Source organism: Nicotiana sylvestris, chromosome 4 (genome assembly GCF_000393655.2).
Source record: "Nicotiana sylvestris chromosome 4, ASM39365v2, whole genome shotgun sequence".
Lineage (NCBI taxonomy): Eukaryota > Viridiplantae > Streptophyta > Magnoliopsida > Solanales > Solanaceae > Nicotiana > Nicotiana sylvestris.
Genome location: NC_091060.1, coordinates 137,924,006 through 137,939,619, shown reverse-complemented (window position 1 = coordinate 137,939,619; position 15,614 = coordinate 137,924,006). Strand labels below are relative to the sequence as shown.

General features: G+C 41.1%; 1 non-coding gene across 1 annotated transcript; it reads right to left on the bottom strand.

Annotated features, from left to right (window-relative positions):
- Window positions 1-3,695: 3,695 nt before the first annotated feature.
- Window positions 3,696-3,802, bottom strand: LOC138890918 (small nucleolar RNA R71). Its single transcript, XR_011407281.1, has one exon. It is a non-coding gene; the product is annotated as a small nucleolar RNA R71 (small nucleolar RNA).
- Between the last annotated feature and the right edge of the window lie 11,812 nt (window positions 3,803-15,614).

Genomic DNA, 15,614 nt, shown 5'->3' with positions numbered 1-15,614 from the left:
ATGTGAAGGATTCCTTCTCGCGTGAAGCAGTTACACTTTCGTTTGGGGGAGGTGAATCGTCTCCCCTGGGTGTGATGCCCGGTGTTTCATTTTCGTTATCTTCCCTGCTATCTTCATTGATGGTGTTCAGAAGGTTGGTTGTGACGCCTACTATCACTTTCAGACTTGCATCTCCTTTCCCTACCATTGCTAGTTTACACAAAGCTAGGAAGAGGTGGTTATCTATTTCAAGATTCTAGATGAGACTAAGATCTTAGCTAAAGAAATACCCACAGACGGCGCCAAATTGTTTGACCAAAAGATATTGAAACCTTTTTTATTAAATCAATTAAGAAAGTTGAAGGGGTAAATCTCAGCCAAGTATAATAAGATCTAGCTTGAAGGATGCTAAGAATGAGCGAGATGAATAATATTTCTTTGTATTTCAGAGTTGAACGACAAATTATAAATATGATCGCTTTGAATGTAGAGAGGTTTTGCAACAGATATTCTCAGCTTCAAGTAAAAGCATATATAGATCTTACAATTGTGATCCAAAAAATCCCCCTCTTTTTACAAAGTGTTCGGTCCCCTTTTATAGGGGGAAATCTCCCTTCTTACTCTCAAAAGAAAAAAGTATAACTTAAAGAATATTCCAAAGGCATATTCTCATTGTTTCTTATCATGCTAACATGACTACAAATGGCTTGCGTTCGCTAGCCACTATCGATCGTCGTTCATCATGACGATCCTTAAGAAGCGACATCTTAGGGACCTCGCTCTCTGCTACACTTGGTTTCGATCGTGGTCGTCCAAATTTTGACCCATACAAAAATATCAAAATAAACGAAATAAATCACTCAAGTTTTAGAAGTCGTAGGTCATGTAAAACTGTTGATGCTATAACTGTGGATCCGACAATGTTAGGGTTGAGCTGGACATATCCAAATGGGTTAACCTACAGTTTAGATGCGTCCTGTATAAAAAGAAAGCTTAATTAGGTGGTCGAATTAGGCCCAGTACGACCAAACAGTACTCTTGTACGCAACATTATTGTTCAGCCAAGTTGTTTGTTCCTTTCTTCCTATCCATTCCCTTGGCCCCATCATGTCAAAAATTATACTGCATCATGTGTACTTTCATTGTTTGGTCAAAGTATACTGGTGCGTAATACAAATTTGTCTATGTAAGGTGAACCAAAGTGGCTAAACTTGACCCTCCTCCCCATGTATTCCTTCTCCTCTTGTCCTTTTTTGGTTTTCCACCCGATATGTGTTTTGGGAATCCAATTAATGCAGATTCGCACCGGAATTTTTTTTACTTTAAGGGTAACACACTCCCCACCAAAGGTAACTCAGTTTCCAGGAATCACCCAATAGGAGTCTAGAAAGCATCGACTTTATGCTGCAATAGGACTCTTAATGTGTGTATGTGTAGGAGTTTTACCGTTCAAGGATAGCTTTTGTATATACATGTTGTATTTGGTTTAATATATGGAGAAATATATTCTTTTAGTAGGACTCTATTAGCAGAGTTCAAATTCGAGACAGTCTGGTTAAGGATCGAAGAGTATTTAAACCCTAACACAGTCTGGTTAAGGATCGAAGACAGTCTGGTTAAGGATCGAAGAGTATTTATCATCGTAACACGGTAGTTATTCATCTTCTTTTTCTTCCTTTGACATTCATTTCCTCACTTAGAGAGGTATGTTAATTTTGCTCAGAAAATTCTGTTCTTTAATCTTAGCCTTTAGGTGTCTGATATTAGGCTATATAGATGATATTTACACCTTAATAGTACCATGTTTTATTGTTGTTTTATAGGTAAATTGCCAACAAAAGGCTCTAAATGGTGTTCTTTTGTTTCGCAGGGAATATTCTAAGTGAGAAAGCACCACGGAGTGTTTTGGAGGCAATAATGTGAAGAAAACGCCCACTCGAGAAGTACTTGAGCACAAAGAAGCGAGAAAATGGCCTGAGCAAATTCCACCACGACCGCGGCAGACTAAAGCTCGAGGCAGAATGATCATCTCCCACCGCAGTCGAGCCGCGGTCTTTTCGCGACCGCGGTGCACTGTTCACGCGTCATAAATTTTTGGACCAAAGTGTAAATTCGGGAAAACTTGTTCCAAGCCCTTATAAGCTATAGAAACTCGCCCAAGATTGCGAAAGCTTATTTTTTAGACTACTTTGGAGGCAAGAACAAGTGTGAGAAGATCAACCAAACATTAGAGTTTTTCTATCTCTTTTATTTTCTTGCAATTACACATTATGAATAATTTAGTAGTTTCATCTTGTTTTGTCATGAGTAGCTAATTCCTTAATCTAGGGTTTTGATGGAACCTGTTGAAGGATGAACTTCTTGTGATGTTAATATAGTTTGCCAGTTTAATCTCTATTTGTTCAACTACGTGTTTGTTGTAGTTAATTGACAGAATCCTCAATTAGTTGTGCCTATTTAGTGTGCATAACTCGGGAGAGAGTACATATTTAGGTAATTGTTGAACAACACCACTCCCAAAGTATATGAGGGATCAATAACTACAGGTTTAAAGGTGGGATTAGGGATAACGAAGCCTTGGGTGCAATCTAAAATGAGTTGTAATAAACAAAGCCATCTAGCGTATCTCAGGAGAGTGCGTCTAGTAAATTATCGTGATTACTCGGGAGAGATTTACGGTAATAGGAGTGCTCATGATTGATAGAGGTGATTTGGGGAATCTATATGAAACATAAACGGAAGGGATTCCATCAATAGGAGAAATCATAACCTTAGAACCTTCTCTTAATTGTTTACAACTTAATCATAGTTAGTTTTCAGTTGCTTATTTAATTTCATTCTTAGTTAGTAGAAATACCATCAATTGTTATTGACAACATTTGGGAAGTTGATTCCGGAGAATTTAGTAAGTCTAACGAAAGTAATTGATAGGTTAATTCCTTTTGGGTTCGACTCTAGGCTAAATACTCAGATTATATTTGCAACGTTCGCGTGTCCTTTTTATAAGATATAGTTGGGCGTGATCAAATTTTGGCGTCGTTGCCGGGGAATTAACGGTGTTATCAATTACAATTGAAAGAAGTACAAAAATTCTTAGTGTAGTCAGTTTTCTCTATACCCAATCTTTACATTGAAATTTTAACGTTTGTTGACTTGGTTGCACAGGTGCATGCCTAGAAACTTATCGAGAACTAGTGAAGCATTTGAAGAATTATCATATCCCGAGAAAGTTTTCAAGGCCTTGAATCGGGCCAACCGAAAAAGCAAACAACAACAAACAACTGAACAAATCGAACCAAACATGGGGGACAACGTGGTAGACCCAGCAGCGCCAATAGCACATGTGGCACCTCTTGTGCCAAAGGCTGGGCATCGCCCACAGCTGAATTTCTGGCCACAGTGATTGTAGTCCCTCAGATACAGGCTGAATCATTTCAAATCACAAATAACATGCTACACTTGTTGCAAAACAAGGGACTATTTTCGGGGTCACAAGTCGAAGATCCTCAACAGCACTTGAAAACTTTCCTTTCAATATGAAAAACTCAAAGGCAACCCAACGTAACTACGGAAGCAATCAAGTTGTTATTGTTTCCATTCTCAGTGACAGGAGCTGCCAGACCTGGCTAAACTCACTCCCCATAAATTCCATAACAACTTGGGAGGAGTTAGTCAAGCAATTCCATAACAAGTTCCACCCACCCAACAAGATTGCTCAACAAATTGATGAAATTTTGAGTTTCAAACAGAGATCAATGGAGACATTGCATGAAACATGGGAACGTTTCAAAGGGATGTTGGTTATATGTCCACACCATGGTATTCCAGATAATATTGGGGCAGAGGTTTTACATGGGATTGTTAGATAATGTGAAGAACATTGTTGATGCTTCAACTGATGGAGCATTTTTGAGAAAAACATGGAGAGAAGACCAGAGTCTGCTTGATAAGATAGCGCAGAATTCGGGATGGACAACCAGGAATGCACCTATCACTCCAATGGTTCACTCAGTGCCCTTAGATCCATCCAACTCTATGGCCACCTTATTGACACAGATGAGTATACTCACTAAAAAGGTGGAAGAGTTAGGGTAGAAGCAGTAGGTACACATCGTAGATACTACCAATGGGGGTTTGTGCACATCTTGCATTAGTTAGCCAATTGGTAACCAGTGGAATGCAGAACATGATCATCATCACTACCTTGAAGACATGAACTATGTGTCTAATTATGGAGGCCAGAGACAGGGTGGTCAGAATTGGGGCCAGCAAAATCAGTTGTACAGGCCAGTCCAGCCACAGTTCAATAATGGGAACATGGGAGGTATGACACCTCCTAACAATATGGCACCTTACCCAAGGCCATAGGGATATAACAATCAGAATCAGCAGTAGGGGTATCACCCTCCTCAGCAGCAGCATGGTGGACGGTAGGAAGAAGGGTTTTCTAAACTTGAGGCAATGATGCAGCAGGTTATTGGGTCTAATGCAAAAATTTGTGAGAGAGTAGATGCACACGATTCAGCTATCAAGAATATTGAAGTGCATATGGGCCAAATTTCGATGTCTCTGAACAATCGTCCTCATGGGACATTACCTGCTGATACCTAGATAAGTCCAAAAGATCAAGGCCCGAAGCAGCTGATGGCAGTGAGTCTACCTAATGGCAGAGATTTGGATGTAGAGCAAGAGAGGGATCAAGAAACCAGATAGGCTGAGACACTCATACCAGTGCCCATTGAGCTGGATGAGTCAACGAAACTGACAGAGGTGACAGTCCAGCCTACCCAGGAAGAAAATAACATTCAGATTGAGACTGAGAAAGAAGCTGAGACAGCCCAGGAACCAGTAGGTGAGGTGGCAGCTGATAAAGATCAATCCCAAATCATTGGGAAGAAGAAACCTACTGCACCATTCCCTCAGAGACTGACTAAGTACCAAAAAGAGGAGCAATACAAGAAATTCTTGGAGAAGCTGAAACAAATCCAGGTAAATATTCCATTGATTGATGCTTTGAAAGAGATGCCTGGGTATGCAAAAATGATGAAGGACTTGATGTCCCGAAAATTTGATTTCTAAGACTTGGCCACAGTTACTCTTACTCAGACCTATAGTGCAGTGGTAACTAGACCAATTACGGAAAAGTTGTCTGACCCAGGGAGCTTTACAATTCCATGCACTATTGGTAATTTTGCTTTTGCTAAGGCACTGTGCGATCTAGAGGCCAACATAAATCTTATGCCCCTGCAATTTATAAGAGGCTGGGGATTGGAATAGCTAGACCCACCTCTATGTTGTTGCAGCTGGCTGACAGGACTGTAAAAGACCATCTGGTATCCTGGACGATGTGTTGATTCAGGTAGGGAAATTTGTGTTCCTTGCAGATTTTGTGATCTTAGACTACAAAGTGGATGAAGAGATTCCCATAATTTTGGGAAGTCCGTTCTTGGCCACTAGGAGAGCTCTCATAGATTGTGAGACTGGGGAGCTAAAGATGAGATTGAACGATGAAGAGATAACATTCAATGTGCAGAAATCTATGGGCGACCAAGTGAATTCACCAATTGCTCTCTTAATGATGTCGTGGATGTAATCGTAGAGACTGATGATGAGATGCTGACTATTGAGGACCCTCTTGTTGCATGTCTGATGAATTTAGATGAGGTAAATGGAGAAGAACTGGCGGAATGGGTGTTGGCATTAGAGGGCAGATGGTTCTGGGATAGAACTCTTGAATTTGAGCCTTTGCACTTGGAAAATAGAGAAACTCCTCCAGCCAAGCCATCCATCAAGAAGCCACCAAAGCTGGAGTTAAAGCCACTGCCCGCCCATCTCAAGTATGAGTTCCTTGTACCTGACTCCACATTACTTGTTATTATCTCATCTAGTTTGTTAGATGTGCAGGCACAACAACTCTTGCTGGTACTCAAAGAGTGTAAGACTGCCATTGGGTGGACCATGGCAGACATAAAGGGGATCAGCCCCGCCTAGTATGCACAAAATTCGGCTGGAAGAGGGACACAAACCTTCCAAGGAACACCAAAGAAGGCTGAACCCCAATATGAAGGAAGTGGTGAAGAAAGAAGTGATAAAATGGTTAGATGCGGGAATTATTTTCCCAATCTCTGACAGTAGTTGGGTTAGCCCGGTTCAATGTGTACCTAAAAGGGGTGGCATGACGGTAGTTAAAAATGAAAATAATGAATTGATCTCTACGAGAACCATCACGGGCTGGAGAATTTGCATGGATTACAAAAAGTTAAATCTAGCCACCTGGAAAGACCATTTCCCACTTCCCTTCATTGATCAGATGCTGGACAGATTGGCAGGAAGGTCACACTTCTGTTTTCTGGATGGGTACTCATGGTACAATCAGATCTCCATTGCACCATAGGACAGAGAGAAGACCTCCTTCACTTGCCCGTATGGCATTTATGCCTTTCGGAGGATGCCCTTTGGCCTATGCAATGCACCCACCACATTCCAAAGGTGCATGATGGCCATATTCACTGACATGGTAGAGGACATAATGGAGGTATTCATGGATGATTTCTCAGTGGTGGGAAACTCATTTCATGAGTGCCTTATAAATCTGACTCGTATGCTGAAACAGTGTATCGAGACTAACCTGGTTCTTAATTGGGAGAAGTTCCATTTCATGGTACAAGAGGGCATAGTCTTGGGGCACCGGGTGTCAAGCAAAGGAATTGAGGTAGATCGTGCTAAAGTGGATGTGATAGCAAAACTGCCCCCTCCAACTTCAGTCAAGGCAATCAGGAGCTTCCTCGGGCATGCCGGTTTCTACCGGAGATTCATAAGAGACTTATTAAAAATTACCAACCCCCTATGTAAGTTGTTAGAAAAAGATCACCCTTTCTTGTTTTCTGATGATTGCAGGGTAGCATTCGAGGAGCTGAAAACTGGCTGGTCACAGCACCTACCATTGTTTCCCCCGACTAGGAGCAACCTTTCAAACTAATATGTGACGCTAGTGACTACATAGTGGGGGTAGTGCTGGGACAGCGGAAAGACAAGCTAATGCATCCAATATACTATGTTAGTAGAACGCTGAGTGGAGCCCAGCTGAACTACACTATGACTGAAAAGGAGATGTTAGTTGTGGTGTTTGCTTTCGACAAGTTCAGATCATACCTGATTGGCTCTAAGGTAATTGTATACACTGATCATGCAGCTCTCGGGTACTTGATTGAGAAGAAAAAGTCTAAGACACGCCTGATTCGTTGGGTGTTGCTACTGTAAGAATTCAACCTCGAAATTTATGATCGTAAGGGCACAGAAAACCAAGTCGTTGATCATCTATCACGACTTGAGGGAGCTGAAAAATCAGTTGAGGTCGAAGATATTCTGGAGACCTTTCTAGACGAGCAGCTGCTCGCTACTAGTCTTGAGGAAGTGTCATGGTATGCAGACTTTGCAAACTACATGGCCAGCGGTATAGTTCCCTATGACATTTCCTCTGTACAAAAGAAAAAGTTTTATCGTGACTGCCGCATGTATTATTGGGATGAACCTTACCTGTTTCGAATATGTGTTGACAATATGATCCGGAGGTGCGTCCCCGAGATAGAACAATCTTCTGTTTTGCAGGCATGTCATGCATCGGCATATGGAAGGCATTTTGGAGGAGTCAGGACAGCTGCGAAAGTGCTAGAAGTCAGATTATTTTGGCCAACAGTGTTGATGTGCACCAATGGGTGAAGGGCTGCAATGAATGTCAGCGGACCGGGAACATTTCTTGTCGCCATGAGATGCCCATGAACCCGATTCAAGAGGTGGAAGTGTTTGATGTCTGGGGGATTGACTTCATGGGACCCTTCGTCAGCTCTTTTGGCAATAAGTGCATACTTGTTGTTGTGGATTACGCGTCCAAATGGGTAGAAGCTGCAATGTTGCCCACTAATGATGCAAGAGTGGTGATGGGATTTTTGAAGAACATATTCACCCGCTTTGGGACACCAAGAGCGATTATCAGTGACGGAGGCACCCACTTCTGTAATAGAGCTTTCGAAACGTTGCTAGCAAAGTATGATGTACGCCACAAGGTGGCTACCCCATATCATCCCCAGACTAGTGGGCAGGTTGAAGTGTCCAACAGAGAGATAAAGAGTGTGCTAACCAAGACTGTGAATGCCACAAGAACTGATTGGGCGAAAAAGCTAGATGATGCACTCTGGACTTATAGAACTACTTTTAAAACACCAATTGGTATGTCACCATATAAGTTGGTGTTTGGGAAGGCCTGCCACTTGCCAGTAGAACTTGAACATAAAGCTTGGTGGGCACTGAAACAGCTGAACCTAGACATTGAGGCTGCGGGCACAACGAGAATCACTGAATTGCATGAGCTTGACGAGTTCAGATATCTTGCTTTTGAGAGCACAAGGTTGTACAAGGAAAGAATGAAGAGGTTGCATGACCAAAACATTGTTGAGCGACATTTCAAACCCGGGGACATAGTATTGCTCTATAACTCAAGATTACCGTTATTCCCTGGTAAGCTTAAGTCACGATGGTCTGGTCTATTTCGAGTGGTGGAAGTCTTCCCTTCAGGAGCTGTGAAGATTGCCTCGGAGAAAGACTCTCACACATTTAGAGTCAATGGGCAGAGATTGAAGCTATACATAGGCATGAAAGAACCAAAGGAAGTGTCAGAGATCCACCTGACGGAACCTCAGAGGTCGAGCGAGCCTTAAATGCGCTTGTCTGCGTCGTGCCGCGACATTAAATCAGGCGCTGCGTGGGAGGCAACCCACGAATGTTGTTGTTAGAGTTTTCTTGTAACTTCCTATACAAAAAAAATAGCGTCAGCACCGCGACCGCGGTGAGACGTAACCTTTCTGCCTCCGATTTTTAAACCCACCGCGGTATTTTTAATTTCTTTTATTTTTTTCGTTTTTCTTCTTCTTTTAATTTTATAACCCCCACTTAAACAATCTCCTCCCCCCCTAAACAACTAACCACCCTCTCTAACTCTCAATCCCTCTCTCTCTAAACCCTAACCCCCCAAAACAATCCCAAATCCCTCTCTTCTTATTCTTCTTCTTCACTCATCCCACTTCCCCCATCTTCATTCCTCTTACTCCGTCACCCTTCTGGGTATGTAATACCTATCTCTCCCTTCCCTTTTCTTTTTGTATTTTGTTGTAGTATATGCTAGCCTAGTGTTTGTAATGTTGTAGTAATGTTTAGTCGATTTTTGTTAGTTGTTTTCTTGTTTTTCTTGTGAATTTCATTTTTGCGAATGGTTGGTGAAGGGGTTGTGTGTTTAATGTGGTGGAAAGGTGTATGTTGGTGGGTGTTGAATGAAGTATTGTGGGGTGTGATGGTGTAGTAGTATCTTTGATTTAGGGGAATTTTTTATGTACCCATGAGGGCTATATGTGTTAGGATAGTGCCTTGACCACAAGGTGTTTGGGAAATTGCCCCAATGGAGTTATAAGGGCTAATGTGACATGGTTGTGGTGAAGTTTGAATAACCACCCATAGTCACACATTTCACACACTCACTAATAGGTATTTCTCTGTTTGACATGTACAATGAGTTCATCTAGGAAGAGACGCAATACAGGGTCCTCCGCTAGTGGATCAGGAAGCTCCTCGAGAGCCAGGAGTCAGGCCAGTGCACCACAGTTCGACAGCACTAGGTTTGTCTCCCAACCGGCGGAGGACAGATACAATGCAAAGGCAGCAAAGAAATTGCTACATGAGGTGCATATTGACAGACAAGCCTTAGAGGTGGAAGGCCCGAACATCTTCAATGAATTGAGGAGGTGTCAGTTGGACATCTTCTTCGAGGTACCGAAGGTGGCAAATGTTCAGATGGTCAGGGAGTTCTACGCGAACTGCTCGGAGCGTGAGAATAGGGTTGTTACTGTGCGCAATACTCTGGTAAATGCATCTATCGAGGCCATCCATAGGGTTTATCGGCTGCCAGTGTTCAAGGGAGAAGCTGATAATTATTGTACTTTTAGCCAAACAAGTGCCTTGTGGAAAACTCTTCTTGAAACTATCTGTGTGCCAGACAGAGAATACATATGGATAAAGCCCAGGATCACACTTAACTCCCAATCTCTCGATTGGGAGGCTAAGTGTTGGCTAACTATTAACAATAGTCGGTTGTTGCCTTCCAGCAACACGACTGATTAGATCACTTGAGTTGCTCAAAGGCTTCTACTTCCCTTCTCTAGTCACCAGGTTGTGCCGCCTTGCTAGAATCCCTGAAGACCTTAGAATTGATGGGAAATTACCACTAAAAGCCCCGTTCTTGGCAAGAAAAATCAGAATTGGGATGGAGTCGGTGGTGAATGTTGATGAATCAGATGATGATGATGTTGAGGCAGCTGAGGTCCTACCACCTCCGAGAGTTGAAGAGGCAGGCCCATCACAGCCCCGCCAGAGTACCCGCATGATATCTTTAGAGCAGGAAATGGCTGGGTTGCGTACCTCAGTCACTGATTTGGGTGCCTGTGTAGACGCGGTGGCTGACCGGCAGGTGAAGTCAGAGAAGAAATTCTTAGGCTGGCTGAGAGCTCTGGTTCGTGCTTGCAATGTGATCAGGAGTGATCCTTCAGGGAAGTTTCTTTACCTCACTGTTCTTTAAATTTTTAAGCCATGAGGACATGTCTACATTTTAAGTGTGGGGTGGGGATACTTCACTGTATGTATGTATTTGTAACAATTGACTGTTTGATTTTTTTTTGTTTTATTTTGCTTTGATTTTTTTGGTGTTTTGAGTAATTGTGCATTAGGTAAGTGACTTGTCCCGACGACGGATCTCTTTCGGCGGGGTTCTTGAGGGACTAAGTCGAAAAAAGGGGGAATATGGAGACTCTTCTTTATGACGGATCCTTTAGACAATTTTCTTGAGGGGAGTAAGTCTAGAGAAAAGACCAAAAAGATTTTTTTTTTATTTTTATTTTTATTTTTAGGTAGTGTAGTAACTCCCCCTTTGTTTTTCTTTGGGTCACGGTTCTTTTCCAAGGGTTTAGCTTGAACCGGGTGTAGGTAGTTTTTGTTCATTTTGTTTTTTTTTTAGTTTTTAGATTAGGATTAATGGACTATGAGATAAAATCGAAAGAGAAACTCTTAACGTTGATACACCTGAACACAATAGACACTAGAGTGTAACGCTTAGTCTCAATGGTTGAATCTTGCTAAAGTGCCTTAAAATTGTATGTTTGTATCTAACTTGAACACTCAAAAGGGAATGTCTTGATAAATCAATCCTGAGTGAGTCATGTGCCATGTGTGTTTGAGTTTTACTATATTCCATGATTCATATTTGATGCCTAGAACTTGCCATGTGTGTCTGGAAAGCGAAATAGTAGTTTCATTCAATTTTAGAAGTGATATAGGCATTTCTTTGTTGAGCCAGACATATAAAGTAAACCCACCTGAATGTAATACATCTTAGTCAACCCCGTTGAGCCTATAAGCCTGTTTCTTTGGCAACCACATTGCGAGCCTTACCGAATTGTTTGAATAGCCTGTTGTTTGAACCCTTTTACCTCCCATAAGTTACTTGAATGGTATTGAAATTATGCAAAAAGCACAAGTGTTGGGTGGTAGTTTGGTTTTTGAGTGGAACCATTGAAGTAGAGAAAAGGTGCAGAGCGTTGAAGAGTAAAAGAATGAGAACCACAAAAAAAAATGAGTAAAATGTAGTAATTGATAAGTGGTGGTTTGTTACAACTGCACCTAATGGATGGGGATGTTTGTAAATAAAAGTGGTGGAGTGTTTGGTTGGCATAAGTATGGTCTTGAAGGTTAATGTAATTGTATTAAAAGTGCTTAGGGAGGTTAGTTACTATATCCAAATATATCCTACCCGTCCTTTAGCCTACATTACAATCAAGTAAAGTCTTATTGATCTTAGACTGAGTGGGCTTGATTAGTAGAGTATTACACTACGGGCAAGCTTATGGTGCATCTTTGTGGCATGTGAATGTTCTTTTTATAGTGAGCGAATTTTGTCTATCTAAGTTCCTAATTGTTCTAATTAACATCACATGTGGAACTACTCTCTTGTGTGATGTGAGGGCATATGATTCACAAAAGAAAGGTAAGTCTTGACTCTTGTATAGAGTGGTTTGAGTAAGTGTGAATGTTGCATGGTATGAGAGATTTGACTTTTGAGGTAAAGGTTGTTCACTACTAGGTGCAACTTTGGGAAAATGTTCAAGGTGTGAGTCGTTAAGGGAAAAGCTTAGGGAAGGAACTTTGATGGAGTGTGGTGGATTGCTCGAGGACTAGCAATGATTTAAGTGTGGGGTGTTGATATTAGGCTATATAGATGATATTTACACCTTAATAGTACCATGCTTTATTGTTGTTTTATAGGTAAATTGCCAACAAAAGGCTCTAAATGGTGTTCTTTTGTTTCACAGGGAATATTCTAAGTGAGAAAGCACCACGGAGTGTTTTGGAGGCAATAATGTGAAGAAAACGCCCATTCGAGAAGTACCTGAGCACAAAGAAGCGAGAAAATGACCTGAGCAAATTCAACCGCGACACCGCGGCAGACTAAATCTCGAGGCAGAATGATTTGCTCCCACCGCGGTCGAGCCGCAGTCGAGCCGCGGTCGAGCCGTGACCGCAATGCACTATTCACGCGTCAGAAATTTTTGGACCAAAGTGTAAATTCGAGAAAACTTGATCCAAACCCTTATAAGCTATAGAAACTCACCCAAGATTGCGAAAGCTTATTTTTTAGACTACTTTGGAGGCAAGAACAAGTGTGAGAAGATCAACCAAACATTAGAGTTTTTCTATCTCTTTTATTTTCTTGCAATTACACATTATGAATAATTTAGTAGTTTCATCTTGTTTTGTCATGAGTAGCTAATTCCTTAATCTAGGGTTTTGATGGAACCTATTCAAGGATGAACTTCTTGTGATGTTAATATAGTTTGCCAGTTTAATCTCTATTTGTTCAACTACGTGTTTGTTGTAGTTAATAGACAGGATCATCAATTAGTTGTGCCTATTTAGTGTGCATAACTCGGAAGAGAGGGCATATTTAGGTAATTGTTAAACAACACCACTTCCAAAGTATATGAGGGATCAATAATTGCGGGTTTAAAGGCGAGAATAGGGATAACGAAGCCTTGGGTGCAATCTAAAGTGAGTTGTAATAAACAAAGCCAGCTAGCGTATCTCGGAAGAGTGCGTCTAGTAAATTATCGTGATTACTCGGGAGAGATTTACGGTAATAGGAGTGCTCATGATTGATAGAGGTGATTTGGTGAATCTATATGAAACATAACCAGAAGGGATTCCATCAATAGGGGAAATCATAACCTTAGAACCTTCTCTTAATTGTTTACAACTTAATCATTGTTAGTTTTCAGTTGCTTATTTACTTTCATTCTTAGTTAGTAGAAATACCATCAATTGTTATTGACAACATTTGGGAAGTTGATTCCGAAGAACTTAGCAAGTCTAACGAAAGTAATTGATAGGTTAATTCCTTGTGGGTTCGGCTCTAGGCTAAATACTCAGATTATATTTGCAACTTTCGTGTGTCCTTTTTATAAGGCATAGTTGGGCGTGATCGTGTCGAAAAACTGAAACAAATGCCATGCTTATGTTTGACCTAAAGAGCAAGACACACTCCTTTAGTATCTCAATTAACAAAATAAATCAGAGTTTTTGGCAAAAATCATCCTTGAACTTGTGACGACCCAAAGGGTCATCACCGGTTTTCTCCCTTATTCCGTGATTCCGAGGCCTTGAAAACCTCACCTTTAGTTTCCTCGATTTGCATGCGCAGTCCGGATGCGTGGCCGGAAAAGCTTATGTGTTAAATTATGTGAAATTTGATAAATTGTGGCTTTAAAATGGTTAAAGTTGACTTTGGTCAATATTTTGGATAAACGGATCTAGACCCGTGATTTGACGATTCCGAAAGGTCCGTATAAAAATATTGGGACTCGGGCGTATGCCCGGAATCGAAATCCGAGGTCCCGAGCCCGAGAAATGAATTTTTAATGGAAATTTTTTTTCTGAAATTTATTTGGAAATTTGAAATGAAAATGAAATAGAGAGCATTGGTATAAGGCCCGTATTTTGGTTCCAGCGCCCGGTACAGGTCTTATATGTGGTTTAAGCGCTTTCTGTGAAATTTGGTTGAAATCGGACGTCGTTTGACGTGATTCAGACTTGAATTCCTAAATTTGAAAGTTTATGAAGTTTGATAAAAAAAAATAATGATTTTGAGGCTTGATTCATTGATTTTGATGTTATTTTGGCGATTTGATCGCTCGAGTAAGTTCGTAGGATATTATTGAGTTAGTGTGTGTGTTTGGTTAGGAGCCCCGAGAGCTCGGGAGTGTTTCGGAAGTATTTCGGAGTGGTTTTGGCCTTAGAAAAGTTGCAGAAGTTTCAGTTCTGGTGTTCTGGTATTTAGTTCTATGTGATCGCATAGGTAGCATTGCGATCGCATAGAGTAATCCTTCAGGTACCCCTCATTTGTTCTATGCGATCGCATAGATTCATCCGCGATCGCATAGCTTAGCCAGATCCTTCAATGCGAACGCAACCTTAAATCTGCGTTCGCGTATCATTAAGTCCAAACCTGGAATGCACAGCCTTTTCTTCTATGCGTTCGCATCAGCCCTTCCGCGATCGCAACGACCAGTTTCCCCTTACCCTATGCGATCGCATTACCTTCTTCGCGATCGCATAGGGCATTTTTGCCCAGTGATTTTAAATACCCAAAACAGAACAGTGACGAGATTTAGTCCATATTTCACACGAGCTCTTCTTCTCCACAGCTCTTGAGCGAATTTTTGAGCACTTCTTCATCAAAGTCTTTTGGGTAAGTAATTTCCCACCTATTTCCTTCATCTTCCTTCATTAATTAGTGAGTTTCTAAACCTAAATCATGTAATTTAGAGTAGAAATTAGGGGTTTTGGGTAGAGTTAGATTTTTGGGAATTTTGAGTAATTCAACCTCAATTTGGGGTCGGATCTTAAAATAAATTATATATTTGAACTCGTGGGATTATGGGTAATCGGGTTTTGGTCCGAGCCTCGTGTTTGGATCATGTGGGCCCGGGGTAAATTTTGGTATTTTTGAAAGAATGCTAGGAACTTCATATCTAAGCTATGGGATTTTGTTATCGAGTCTTTATTGATATTATTGAATTAATTATGCCTAGATATCGTTGTTTCGGAGTCGGATTATAAAGGAAAGGCGGTATTTGAGGGTTGATTGCTATTCTTTGGACCGAGGTAAGTGTTTGTTCTAACTTTGGCTTGAGGGAATAGGATTAGAGTGTTGTTTGCTATTTGCTAATTGTGAGTACGGTGTATAGGCATGGTGACGAGTATCTATACACCGGAGTCTAGCATGACCGTGAGTCTTATTTGTGTTTATTCGGATTTTGTGATACCTCTTCCTTGTTAAATTGATAAATTTCATATAATGTGAAGAGTTTGAGGAAGAATTATGATTTGTACATTCTTGGAGCATTGGCTCGAGTATATCATAAAGCATGAAAGTATATGAAATGATTGAACCACTTTAGAGCGTTGGCTCAGGTGGTAAAGTGAGATAAGAGGTAAAAGTGAAAGAAAGAGAAAGAATTATTGAATTGCTCCCTTGTCGGGAC